Source organism: Brassica napus, chromosome A7 (genome assembly GCF_020379485.1).
Source record: "Brassica napus cultivar Da-Ae chromosome A7, Da-Ae, whole genome shotgun sequence".
In the NCBI taxonomy this organism is placed as follows: domain Eukaryota; kingdom Viridiplantae; phylum Streptophyta; class Magnoliopsida; order Brassicales; family Brassicaceae; genus Brassica; species Brassica napus.
The window spans coordinates 459,681-472,475 of NC_063440.1; the positions used below are offsets into that span (position 1 = coordinate 459,681).

The following is a 12,795-nucleotide window of genomic DNA, read 5'->3' on the forward strand; positions in this document are numbered from 1 at the left end:
TTATTAGATGAATAAGGTCGAAGCCCATAATATGTTGCTAAATGAGCGTCTCGTCAACCCATACTGGTCGAATCGTTTTCTCATCATCATTCGAATAATATATACTAGGTAATAATCAGCGTCTTGCGCCTTGCGCGTAATGTAATTATTAGCTTCGTTATTTTTAATAAAAAATATTATTCTGTTTAATCTAGATATTGATTCGGTTTTAGGTTATCTTTTTGTTTTAATTTCTTAAAATATAACTATCATTTAAATCAATATTTATTTGATTTCTTCAGTTAAAATGTTTGATGTTTTTGTCTTTTTTTTTTCCTCTGAAAAATAAAAAATTATTATTATTTGTTTCTTTTTCATATTATGTTATGAATTTTAGATATTCATGATATCGAACCAATGGTTTCATATTATAGTTTCTAAACGGATAATAGTTTTTTTTTTAAAAAGACAATTATTAAGACAAATCATTTTATTACAATTTGGTCGATAGTAAAAAAAACATTAAGAAAAATAATATTTTAACTTCTAAAAAAAATAGATATTTCAGTTGTAGTAAATACTTAGTTATAATGTGCCCATGTCAATGTGCACATGTACGTGTATGTAAAAGTATATAAAGATGGTTGATAAATATATAAAGATACTGTTAATTAATATTAAATGACATTTTTTCAAAATAATACATGAAAAATAAAATTATTTAAAAACAAAAATATTGTAAAATTTATATATAACTTATATATAATTCTTTAAATATATATATATATATATATGCATATAACAGATCAAATTGGATATCCGTTTCTATAAATATTGATATTTGTGATTTACTTTTTATGGATATTGTATTTTAGTATTTGATTTGCTTCGTAGAGTAACGGATATCAAGATTTTTCGGTTCAAATCAAAACAGATAACGAATCGAATCAAAATTTATGAATAATTTGTCCAGCTACATTCGTAAATAGTAAAAACAACGTAAAGAAGAACCATGCATGTGATTTTATATTAAAAAAAACATAAGATACATAGTGTGAACATATTTATGTTGAGTTTGGGTGAAATGTTCTGTACATGTGACATGTGTCCATTTTAGTGTGAACACATTTATTACAATGCTTCTCCACGTGATATGTGTCCAGTTTAGTGTGAACGCATTTAATACAATGATTCTCCTTTTATATATAAGGGATAAGGGATACTCTTTCTATGAATAATATTCCCTACGTCTTAGAATCTCGTATAAGTCATTCGACGAATCCTATTATGCCATGTGACATATTTAAAAAAATAAAAAATAAAAATCAGCTAACGTAAAATCGCACAATTAGAAAGTATCGAAACAAAAATTTAAAATAAAAATTATCTAAGCAAAAAAAAAAACTCTAACGAATTCTTAAACTGCAAAAACTTAATCCCTAAAATTTCTCAAGTCACTACCATCAAGTTCAAACTTGAATCGTGCCATTACTTTGCTTCTTTTCTTTGCTCTCCCTCTCTCTCTTCTCTCATAGTTGTCTTCTTGACCATTTGTTTTTGGTTTTGAGTGTAGCAACAAAAGTCGAAACATGTTCTGTTCTCTTCTTCTCGACTTGGTATTTTAATTTTTGCATATTAACCTTGAAAATGCCAATTGAGTTTCTTCCTATATTAGAATTTAATTCTTCAAAAACGAATAGAAAATGAAAATGTTGTCAACAAAAGAGGTAATAATAATAACTGACTTTTAGGTAGTTTATTACCCTTTTCTCTTTTTCTTTGGTAAACAAAAAGAGCTTCCATACTTACACAAGTGTTTTCTTTAATGTCTTATTATTAGGAACACGAAAGGAAAACGGCTTCGTTTGCGTGTATAAATTTAAAATATCAGATTTTAACTGAATACTAGATCTTGACCCGCGCTACAAAGTGCAGGTATATGTTTTATTTTGTTTTTTTGGTATATTTTTTATAAATAGCTTAAAATGAATATCACCTCGTTCCTGGTTGAACAAAAAAAAAGAATATCACCCGTTCCATATTCATAAAATCAGTTAAATGTAAAAAGCAGAAATAAAATAGGTATGTGTTTTGCTCGTAGGGAGCAACAAACATATCAATATACAATTTAGTTATCAATATTATTTAGTATATGAACTTTGATATTTTTAAAATAATTTAAATGGGCTATTCGAACCAGAACTAAAATTTAAAAATATCTGAATGGGGCTAAAATATTAAACTCCGAAAACTCAAAATCCGAATTAGATCCTAACCAAATCGGAATGAGTACTCGAACGGCCACCCCTAATTTCTATATAAGATATTGTATAGGTTTAGACACATTTATCCAGAACCAAAAAACTAAAACCAAACGTAAACCTAATTCATAAATAATCAAGTGAATCATATATCTCTGGAACCAAAAATTTGAATTGAACCGGAACCAAACCGCTAACCAAATAGGTATCCAAAATTTTAAAATAAAATTATATACCCACAGATATTAATCATACTTAATTTCTAGATAGATAAATATACTAAAAATACTATTTATTAACAAAATTACCTGAATATTTTTATCCATAAATTTAAAATTATCCAAATTATTTGATATTTTTATTCAAACCGTCTGATATTTAAAGCTGGTATAATTATTTATTTATTTGTAAACATAGTTATTGATACTATGAATATAAATGCTATTAATTGTTATTACTAATGTATATATACAGAATGGTATCAGGCATGGGAAAATCAAAGCATCTAATAGATGAATTGGTTGCTGTCAATGATTGTAGTCGAATACTGCATCCCAAAATTATAGGAAGTAAAGGGAAGAGTAGGTTATTTTTTATTATTATTTTTTTTCATCGGGAGGTTATAAAATGCCAAGGGAAGAGGAGGTTATAATAATATATACATGTCATGGCAGTTAATTTTTAAGAAGGTGGGCTATAAATAATTGGACCAAACAAATATCAAATGGTCATGCTGCAGAATTAATAGAATAGATGAAATTCCATCGTGGGTATTTTTAACACTTTTTCAGTCAACAATGAAAAACTTTTCAATGTCTTGAGTTTTTTCAGCGAGATTTATTATCTACTAGATTTGGACCCATGCGTTGCAACAGGCTTTATTTGATATTTTAATTTAATAAAAAATATTAAAAACAAATTTTATTATTTTTAATTTTTTTTGCATATGTTATGTGAAATTTATGTTATAGTTAAGAACTCATTTTCACACATAAGTTTCAGTTAATATTTGTTAGAGCTAGAAAAAACATCCAAACGTAAAAATTTAAACCGGATCCAACCCAAAATAATAATTACAATGAAATAAAAAGGAATTTAGAATTTAAATAAGACCAAAAAGCAATGACAACATTATACACTTTCTTATGTACTAATTTAATGTTTTATTAAACTTATCTAATGTTAAATAATTTTCTTGATTCATTATTATTAATGATACATTTTCATAATAATATTTTAAATAAAATGAATTATAAACTACTACATATCAAACATGTGTTTGATTTTCGTATAACCAAACACATAAATACCAATCACGACAACATCTTAAGTTTTGATTTTTGATAATTTAATAGCTTTAGCATCATACTTGTCATTAAATTCTTTTTTTTTAAATACTATCAAGTAGGTATGTTTACTTTTGTTAAGATTTACAATTAAAAAAATAAAAACTTTCAAATACCTTTTTATACCTTTGTTTAGGATTATAGAAAAGGAAAAGTATTATCATATAAACTTTTACAATTATCTTCTGTTTAGAATTTCAGAAAAATCTTATCGCTATCAAATAATTATTTCTAGTTACTATTAAATAATTTTAAATTATGATTTTTACGGTTCATATAAATACTATTTTTACACATCATTTTTAATTAAATAATTTTTAGTATCATATTCATCAACAAATTTTATATACTATCAAATAACTTCTTACAATTCTCTTTTGGATAGGAATTAAAAAATATGATGCAAATCTCTTTTGTTTAGGATTTGTTTTATAGGAAAAGAACTATGAAACATTTTCTTGCAGTTTTAGGGCGTTAGAAAATAAAAATAAAATTACATAATCTTTTATAATTATTTTTTCTAGGATTTAGAAAATAAAAATACTTTCAAATAATTACTTACAGCAAATATTAACTATTTTTAAAAGTTGCTATTTTCAAAATTTGTTTTCTCAATATCACTAATATTTTTAATTAAATATTTTCACTATCATATTATTTTCAAAATTCCTTTTCTTACTATCACTAATATTTTTAATTAAATATTTTCAGCATCATATTTATCATTAAATTTTAAAAGTAAAAATTACTTTTACAATTCTATTTGGTCAGGATTTAAAAGGAAAAAAAAACTTATTTGGTTAGGATCAAAAGAGGAAAAAAGTTATTTTTCAAATTTCTTTTATTTAGGATTTTAGGAAAAATATTTATTTTCACATTATGACAGAATTTTATTAATACATACACAATTGTTTTTTTGTACAAATGTCACAATCATATCGGGTAAAATATTTGAAGTTATTTTTGGTTTATAATTTTTTAACACAAAATTATCTATTAAAAAGAAGGGCTTTTTCCAAAATTGACCTACAACTCAAAGTCAAACACAAAATTAACCTTCTTTTATTTGGAAATTAGTTTTTCCCTATTCACCCCACAAGTTCTTATAATTCACGAAAATGCCATCAATTTTTTTTTTAATTTTTTTTTCGAAAATGACATTTTTACTCTCTCACCCTCATCATCTTTAAGTAATTACAAGATTGTCATTGTCATCAATACCATTACCACCATGAACAACCAATTTGAACCTCTTAATGCTTCCAAGATCGATTTACCTTTCTTCTTTCTCCATTCTTATGAACTAAACACAACATCCCTCTTACTTTCTCTCCACATTAGGCTAAAAGTTCCAAGATTTTGATTCTACCTTTTTTTATGGTTCATAGAGTCAAAGAAGCTAACGATTCTGGGTGGGTCACTTTCGTTTGAGATTCTGTGTTCTTGGAGAAGTCTTATGTGTGCTAAGGAAATTATCTCACAAATTTAAGGTATGAAATCGATTTTTTTTTTTCAGATCTGTTCGTCCAGACCACTTACAGATAAGTCGTCTGGTTGTAGACGACTTACCTGGAAGTCGTCTGGTCAACGCAGATGTTATTTTTGCAATTAACTTTGAAATCTGTTATCTGGGACGACTGAAAAATAAGTCGTCTACTTTGTTTGGTTAAAAAAAACTCCAAAAAAGCTAGACGACTTACATTTCAGTCATCATAGGTTAGTTTTGCATTTGACTGGATTATTTCGGAAGTTTGACTTTTCTGGACGACTTACATTTCAGTCGTCTGGTGAAAATTCAAATATCAATAATTGATTAAAACTCGACGACTTACAATTAAGTCGTCATATGTTAGTTTTGCAATTGAAAAATAAAACTTCAATATTTAATTATATATAGACGACTTACAATTCAGTCGTCTGTCCGACGACTTACGTCCAGGATTTACGAGGTTTGACCAGAATCTCTTCTGTTTTCAAACCACTTCTGGATGAGCTTCTGGCAACACATCCTGGCTTACAATTTCTGAGGACTACATCCGAATTTCAAGAAAGATATGGTATGACTCATTTATTTGTGGCTTAATGATTTCATGGGTTACATATGGTGAAGTTTACTGGATTTTTTCTTTTCTATGTTAAATAAGACGTTTATGCAATTTGAAGTTAACCCGCATCTTTGACATCGTCAAACCCTATTCTTTTGTTGTACTGTTTGGCTGTACAAATTTTCATAAATCAGTTTTTTTTTTCTGCTGCTACTTTTATGGGCATTGTTTGTCAAGTGAAAGAACACCGCAAATATCTGATTTCTTCTTGTTATTTACACTAGGTCCGTTTCCGCGCTACGCGCGGATTAGTTATTTATATTTATCCTTAAAATAATTATTTTTCACATAAATAATAATTTTCTTTGACAAAAAATGGTATGTGATAGTTTCTCATCGCATTTTACTTTGTTCTGTTGATAGACTTCATCTGAATAAGCAGAAATGTTTGACATTCTTTGATAAGTTTAGTTTATTCATTCTTTTAGAGCTAATAAATTAGATTTTTTTTTTTGACAGCGAACTAATAAATTAGATTATATTTATTATTTTAGAAATTAATATTCAGAAAATGTATTCTTAGTTTTGTCTCTCTAAAATTTTAAACATAAAATTAGTATTATAGTTTTAAATATTTAGTTTTCGAATATCAAAACTCACATAAAAATTCAAAGTAATAATTATATTATTATGTTGATAATGATGGCTGTTAAAAATGTCGTTATTGACATATCTACCTTCATTTTAAATGATGATGTCAAAAATTATCGTTGAATATATATCAAAAACCATAATTGTTAATGGTTATATGAGAAACTATCATATATAACAGTGATATGTTTGAAATTTTTATTGTTAACGATGATATGTCAGTTTTATAAAGAAATCTTGTAATTTTAAAGAATTGTTTTTAATTTAAAAAGATATTTTGATATTTTGAATTTTCTAATTTTTGTGAATTTTCTAAATTTTCCATTTTATGTATTTAATTTAATTTTATTTATTTTCTGAATTTAATTTAATTTTTGGAATTTCTAAGTAATTACTTAATTTTTTTATTATCTGATTTTTTTCTGATTTTTTTAGTTTTCTAATTATTATTTAATTTTCTAATTTTTTTTTTATTTTATAATTAAATAATTGTTTTTTTGGAAAACCACTAACATATCATTATTTTTATCTGTATAACATGTCAATTTTTTATTTTATTAACAAATAAGTTCGATTGAAAGTTTTAATGATATAAATGTCAATCTGAAAGTCAAAAGTGCTAGCCAAAAAAATTGAGGGTTTAAATTGTAAATAGGTAATGCTTTTAGAGTTTTTTTTATGTTATTTCTTTAGTTAAATGTTCAACTGGCTTTTAATAAGTAAACTATAAACTTTTAATAAACTAATTTATAATTAAACTGTTTGTTGTCAATAAATTAGTTTCAGGCTTTAGGTTGTCGTTGCCTTCTGTTTCTCCAAGTTTGGCTGGGCTGTTTACTAACCCCACATGTCTATCTCTTCCCTCTGCAATTGTCAAACTCATCTTTTGCATGGGTTTTGCTTCTTATATGGTAAGATTCAATTTTAATCGAAAGCAGATTAAACGTTGTCCCCTAGAGGGGTTTGTCTGAATTTCTTAATTGTTGTTCTCCATAAGCAGAAGCTTTGCAGATAAGAAAGCCATCAAATTAGATCTCACATTGGCAAGAGCTAACCTCCGAAAGGGGTATGATATTGTCATCGTCTCTCTGTATTTAATATGATGACACTTTGATGCTATATTTAAATTTGGGTTGAAGCATGATGTATCTTCGTACACTATTCTGTATTTGCAGCACTGCTTGTATGAAGTTAGAAGAATGTACTACTGCTAAATAAGCCCAAGAAAAAGGTGCTTCTGTCGCACCAAATGATACCAATTAAGTTTAAGAAGATGATGGATGAATGTAGTTTTCCCACTGCAGGCATTACATCAAACCCCCATGGCCCATAGGTATAGCTTAAGAAAAAATTTTTTTTATGAAAAAGGGTCAATATTCTTTTCTGTTCAAAGGAAGAGAAAGATTTGGTTCAACATATGCCACCAACAGATTTCTTGATCTTTCTCTTCACCTCAGTATTTCCACCAAACATATTATAACACAAATTATTAAATGCATAAATTATGTAAAAAGTTCATTAAATAAAATGTTCTCGACCCAAAAAAAATATGTGCTTTGAAAAAACAAAAACTCAAATAAATACCGAATTACTTCTTTCCACCCACACAATATAGAAAAATATAAAAATACCTTTTCCTATAGAAAACGTTAGTTAGGCTTATGGCTAGTGTTTGTTACACAGCTTACATGACAAACTTAAAGAAGGAAGGTCATACGTAGCATAGATTAGGTGGCAAAAGAATCAAGCTAAGTGTTCACACCATTTGATCAAGAGCTCTTCGAAAACAAATTCAAAGAAAAAACGCCATACTCTCTCATTTGCTATGTACTCGTCCAAAATCCCAAATCCAAAGGACACCCCTCCTGTTATTGCCATATTTCATGAAAATAGACTTCATGTACAACATGGCAATCTCTTTTAGCGTCCACCAACTCGTTTTCTTATTCCTCTCTACTGCCGATGTATGACTCTCTTCCTGGTCTCTCTACTGCCAATATAGACTCGCATCTTGGTGGAAACAAAATGCTGCATATTAAGGCCATAAGTATATCGTGTGAGTAATCTGCACAACATAAGCTTAAAGTTGAATCTATTCCCAACAAAGAAAAATCTCAAATGGTAAAAACTGCAACAGAGAATATATATGTAGGAATTAAGGAATTGGCCAATATAAATTCTGAATATAGTGATAGTTTTTCTTGCTTTATTAATGTTTCATAGAACATCATCAGTATTCTTTTCGGAAAAGGAGACCAATAGTGTTGAGTTAAGCGTTTTTACAATGCATAATCTAAGAATGAAGCTCAGTAACAAATTGTTAGAAACCAAGCAAATAAGTAATAATCAGTTATATCATCATCTTCAGCTAATTCAGACCATATGTATTTATTGTAGTAAAGATGCAACTAAACTTAAGAAAGACCAGATCTTGTAAAGAACCAATGACATGATTCTTGTATGTGGATATATATTAGCTAATAAGAAATGACAATGCTTAATGAGAGTAACACATGGAAGATATTTGTTTGTTTTAGCTATTTATTTTATTGTTTCTGAAAGCAATATCAAATCAGTTCATATTCATGTGGTACCTGATGATACAAACGTTGCTGGTTGGTGTATCCATGTATCTCCTCTGCCACTATAAAAAAGATAAACAGCATCAATAAAAACAAAGCAGTCCAAATAATAATGATTTGACGAATGAGAGTAACACATGGAAGATATTATGTGTACATAATAAATTGTAAACTCACTGGCAATACATCTTAGAGCCAAAACAGATGTGATCAGAAGTAAAATCAACCAAATAATGACAAAAAGTGATAGCAAAAAGACGGAAAACCAAAAATATTTTGTTTATTGATCACATTCACGTTGTCTTAGCTTCACCACATGTCTATGACAATGTTGGTAGTCATTTTTACTAACTGGCTAAGGAAACTGAGAGATAAGAGCAAATACTCCAAGTACGTGAACCCACCATGTACTATGCATGTACCACTGGAGTTGGCGAATACTCTAAACTCATGTGGTTGGTAATCCATAGACAATTTAGATATGCACCAGTTTTAATCTTCTCGGTCATAATCTGAAAAGCAGATAGAGATTAAAAAAGGATTTACAAACACTAAAATATTATTCATATTTTCCTATTTTTGTGCACTACTCTACATTTTACTTACCCAATAAACCATACAGAATAAAAAAGATGGGTTAGAGAAAGTCTAAAATTTGTAGCAGACGTACTGATCCATAATAAACATGTAACCATCTATTGACTGGAGGGAAGCACCAATAGCTTCAGCTAAGTTAGTCTAGGTAAACTGCACAACATAAGTGTAGAACAAAATCATTAGGCAACACTCATCTATATTTGAAAACCACAACTGATCATGAAGAAAAAGAACCAATAAAAGTAAGCACCAAGAAACATAGTAATCTCGTAATTAAGAGCCGAGCTTGAGCTTGCCATGATTTCTTGGCTGTAAAGAAAACATTAGAAATTCTGCCAACACTTTATGCCGAATGAGAGTTAAGAAAGATAGGAAAAACTATCAGACATAACACTGAGAGACACAAATCAATGAGTGGATAACACAATGTTCTCATATACCGATGGAAAATGTGTTCCGATGACGTTCTTTGTAGCCACTTGTGCTTGTCGTGTGGGTGTGAGAAATCACTCGTTCAGAGGTAGGAAGTTGAAGAGGGACATCAAAATCCACCCAGTATAAACTGTGTTATATTTCTACATGATGATATTATACTACCTCTATTCCATCGCCGTAGATGTAGTTTTGTAAGGGGAGATTTTAGGTTTTGTCTAGATTTAGGTTTAGATGAAGCGACTTATATAAGAGGAAGATCAACGAGAGATGGAATGAAACCATCAAGAAGAGATTAAAGAGGAACATTGATTGATGAGAAGGGGATTCGCGGTAACGGTGGTTGCTGAGATCGGAAACAGGGAAGAAGGAATGAAGAGTCGGCTTCATCGATTGATAGGAGAGGAGGGTTTTTAAACTGGACTGGATAATGGGTCATTATTTGTTTTTAAGAGACAAACGTGAAGCCCAATTACTCTCTTCAATGGACCAAGCTATGTGACGTGGTAAAATGAAAAGCTCTTATTGGTCGATTTTTTAATCTGAGGTGGCATGCCTATCCTTTGAGCTTATTCTCCTTTTAGTATTGTAAGATTTGATACTAGTACTAACGTTATCCTTCATTGATTATCCAGCTGAAACGGTCATCTACAGAATATTTTACTACATTAACAGATCCGGAACTGGCTGCCTTACTCTTTGAGAGCTGAAACGCGGAAATCTTATTGCTGCGATGCAACTGCTTGATGAAGAAGACGACATCAATAAAATTATTAGGTGAGTTTGTTTTTCTTTTTTTCATACCTTTCTAACAATCCAACAGAGATGTATAATGTATTACATTCCAGGGGCTTTATCACATATATATCATTAAAACAGTGCAAAAGGAAAGAGCTATAAGATTATGGTTTATGCCTTCATATTGTGCTGAGACAAAACTTGATTCAATCATTCACAAGCATGTCTTCTTTTGATTTTTCAGGTACTTCTCCTATGAGCACTTTTACGTGATCTACTGCAGATTCTGGGAACTTGATGGGGACCATGACTGCTATATTGATAAGAACAATCTCATCAAATATGGTAACCATGCCCTTACCTACAAGATTGTTGATATAATATTTTCACAGGTTGGTTCCCAAAATATGGTAAAGCTATGTTATAGTCTGACAGGACGCTTTTCACTTGATGTTGACCTGTGGCTATGTTTCTATCTTAGGCTCCTAGGAAATTTACGAGCAAAGTTGAAGGGAAGATGAGTATGAAGATTTTGTATACTTTATTCTCGCCGAGGAAGACAAGTCTTCTGAGCCTAGTCTTGAGTATTGGTACGCAACAATCCCCTCCTTGTTAATATTCATTTTTCTTTATGAAAGAATCCCCATGGTTTTAAAATTACAAAATCATGATTTATATACTTCAACTGAGCCAAAACCATGAAATTGACTATTAGAAACTTTTAACTTTGGTGGTTTAGGCTAAATCATGCACATACAGACATACTAAGACAATGGCAGCTATGAGCAAGGTCAGATTCCTATTTAACACATCGGCATTGATATCGCGCATCACAGGTTTGTTTTAACCACCTACTCTCTTGTGCATTGGTTCCTTCTATGTGAGTGATTGATTCTCTGACTCTATTTTCATCCATCTGCAGTTATCATCCGCTCCAAAAGGTAAAACTGGGAGAAAGAATGCCGATGTCATCTTCTATAAAATTCAACTACAACATATCTGTATTTGTCAGCGTCCAAATCAGAACTGTAGGTTAGATTCCTATTTAACACATCATATTTAATGGTTCGGTTGGAGTCATCAGATTATGTTTTTGAGGGTCTTCTTGTCGTGGAAAAGAAAACTTAAATCCAGTAGAAACTTTTGAGTAAAATAAGAACTTGCTCGATAATCTAATAAGTAGATGTTTTCTGATGTTTCAAGAATATGGATCCAGCTAAACAGGCTAAGGTTATGAGAGAATTCTGAAGACAGTCTCCGCAATTGGACATGCTTGTAAGTTGTTACAATCCATCTTTTCTTTTCACTTTTATTTTCGCAATTTAGAATTTAATCCCCAATATTTTCACAAATAAAGTTATTAACTATTAACCGTACAAAATATTTTTAGATTTAGAACTAAACTAAATATATTCACAAATAAGGGGAAATTACATGTTTACCACTTTCATGGTATCACTTTTCATTTTTACCACCACTAATGAGACATTTTCAAAAATACCTTCTTCATTAAGTGGCAAATGACTCTTATGCCCTTGTTATTTATATATATAATAAATTATTATTTAAATAAAAAACAAAAAAATGAAAAAATAAAAAATTATAAAAAATTATAAAAAAAAATGTAAAATTTTTTTTATGTTTTCGAATTATACTTTTTCAAATTAAAACTTTTTTATAAATTTTTTTTTTTTAATTTTTTTTTTCAAATTTCTTTTTGAAAAACGAAAATTATGTTTGAAACTATTTTTTAAAAATTTTTATATATTTTTAAGTATTTATATATTTATTAGAATTATAAATTTCACATTCCAAAAACCCTACCCCACCCCTCAACTCTAAACCCTAAGTCTAGATTAGGTAACAATTATACCCTTCATTAAAAATGAGGGTAAAAGTGGTTAGTGTAAACATGAAAAGTGGTACTATGAATGTGGTATTTGTGGCAATTTTCCCACAAATAAAGGTTTTTAAACCCTACCTAGGGTTAAACCCTAAACCCTACTAAACCCTACTCATAGGGTTAAACCTTAAAACCTACCTAGGGTTAAACCCTAAACCCTACTTATAGGGTTAAACCCTAAACCCTATTTATAGGGTTAAACCCTAAACCCTATTTATAGGGTTAAACCCTAAACCCTACCTAGGTTTAAACCCTAAACCC

General features: G+C 29.2%; 1 pseudogene; it reads left to right on the forward strand.

The window, feature by feature from the left end:
• The first annotated feature begins 4,510 nt into the window (after window positions 1–4,510).
• On the forward strand, window positions 4,511–12,210 carry LOC125576693 (annotated as a pseudogene).
• Window positions 12,211–12,795: the final 585 nt, after the last annotated feature.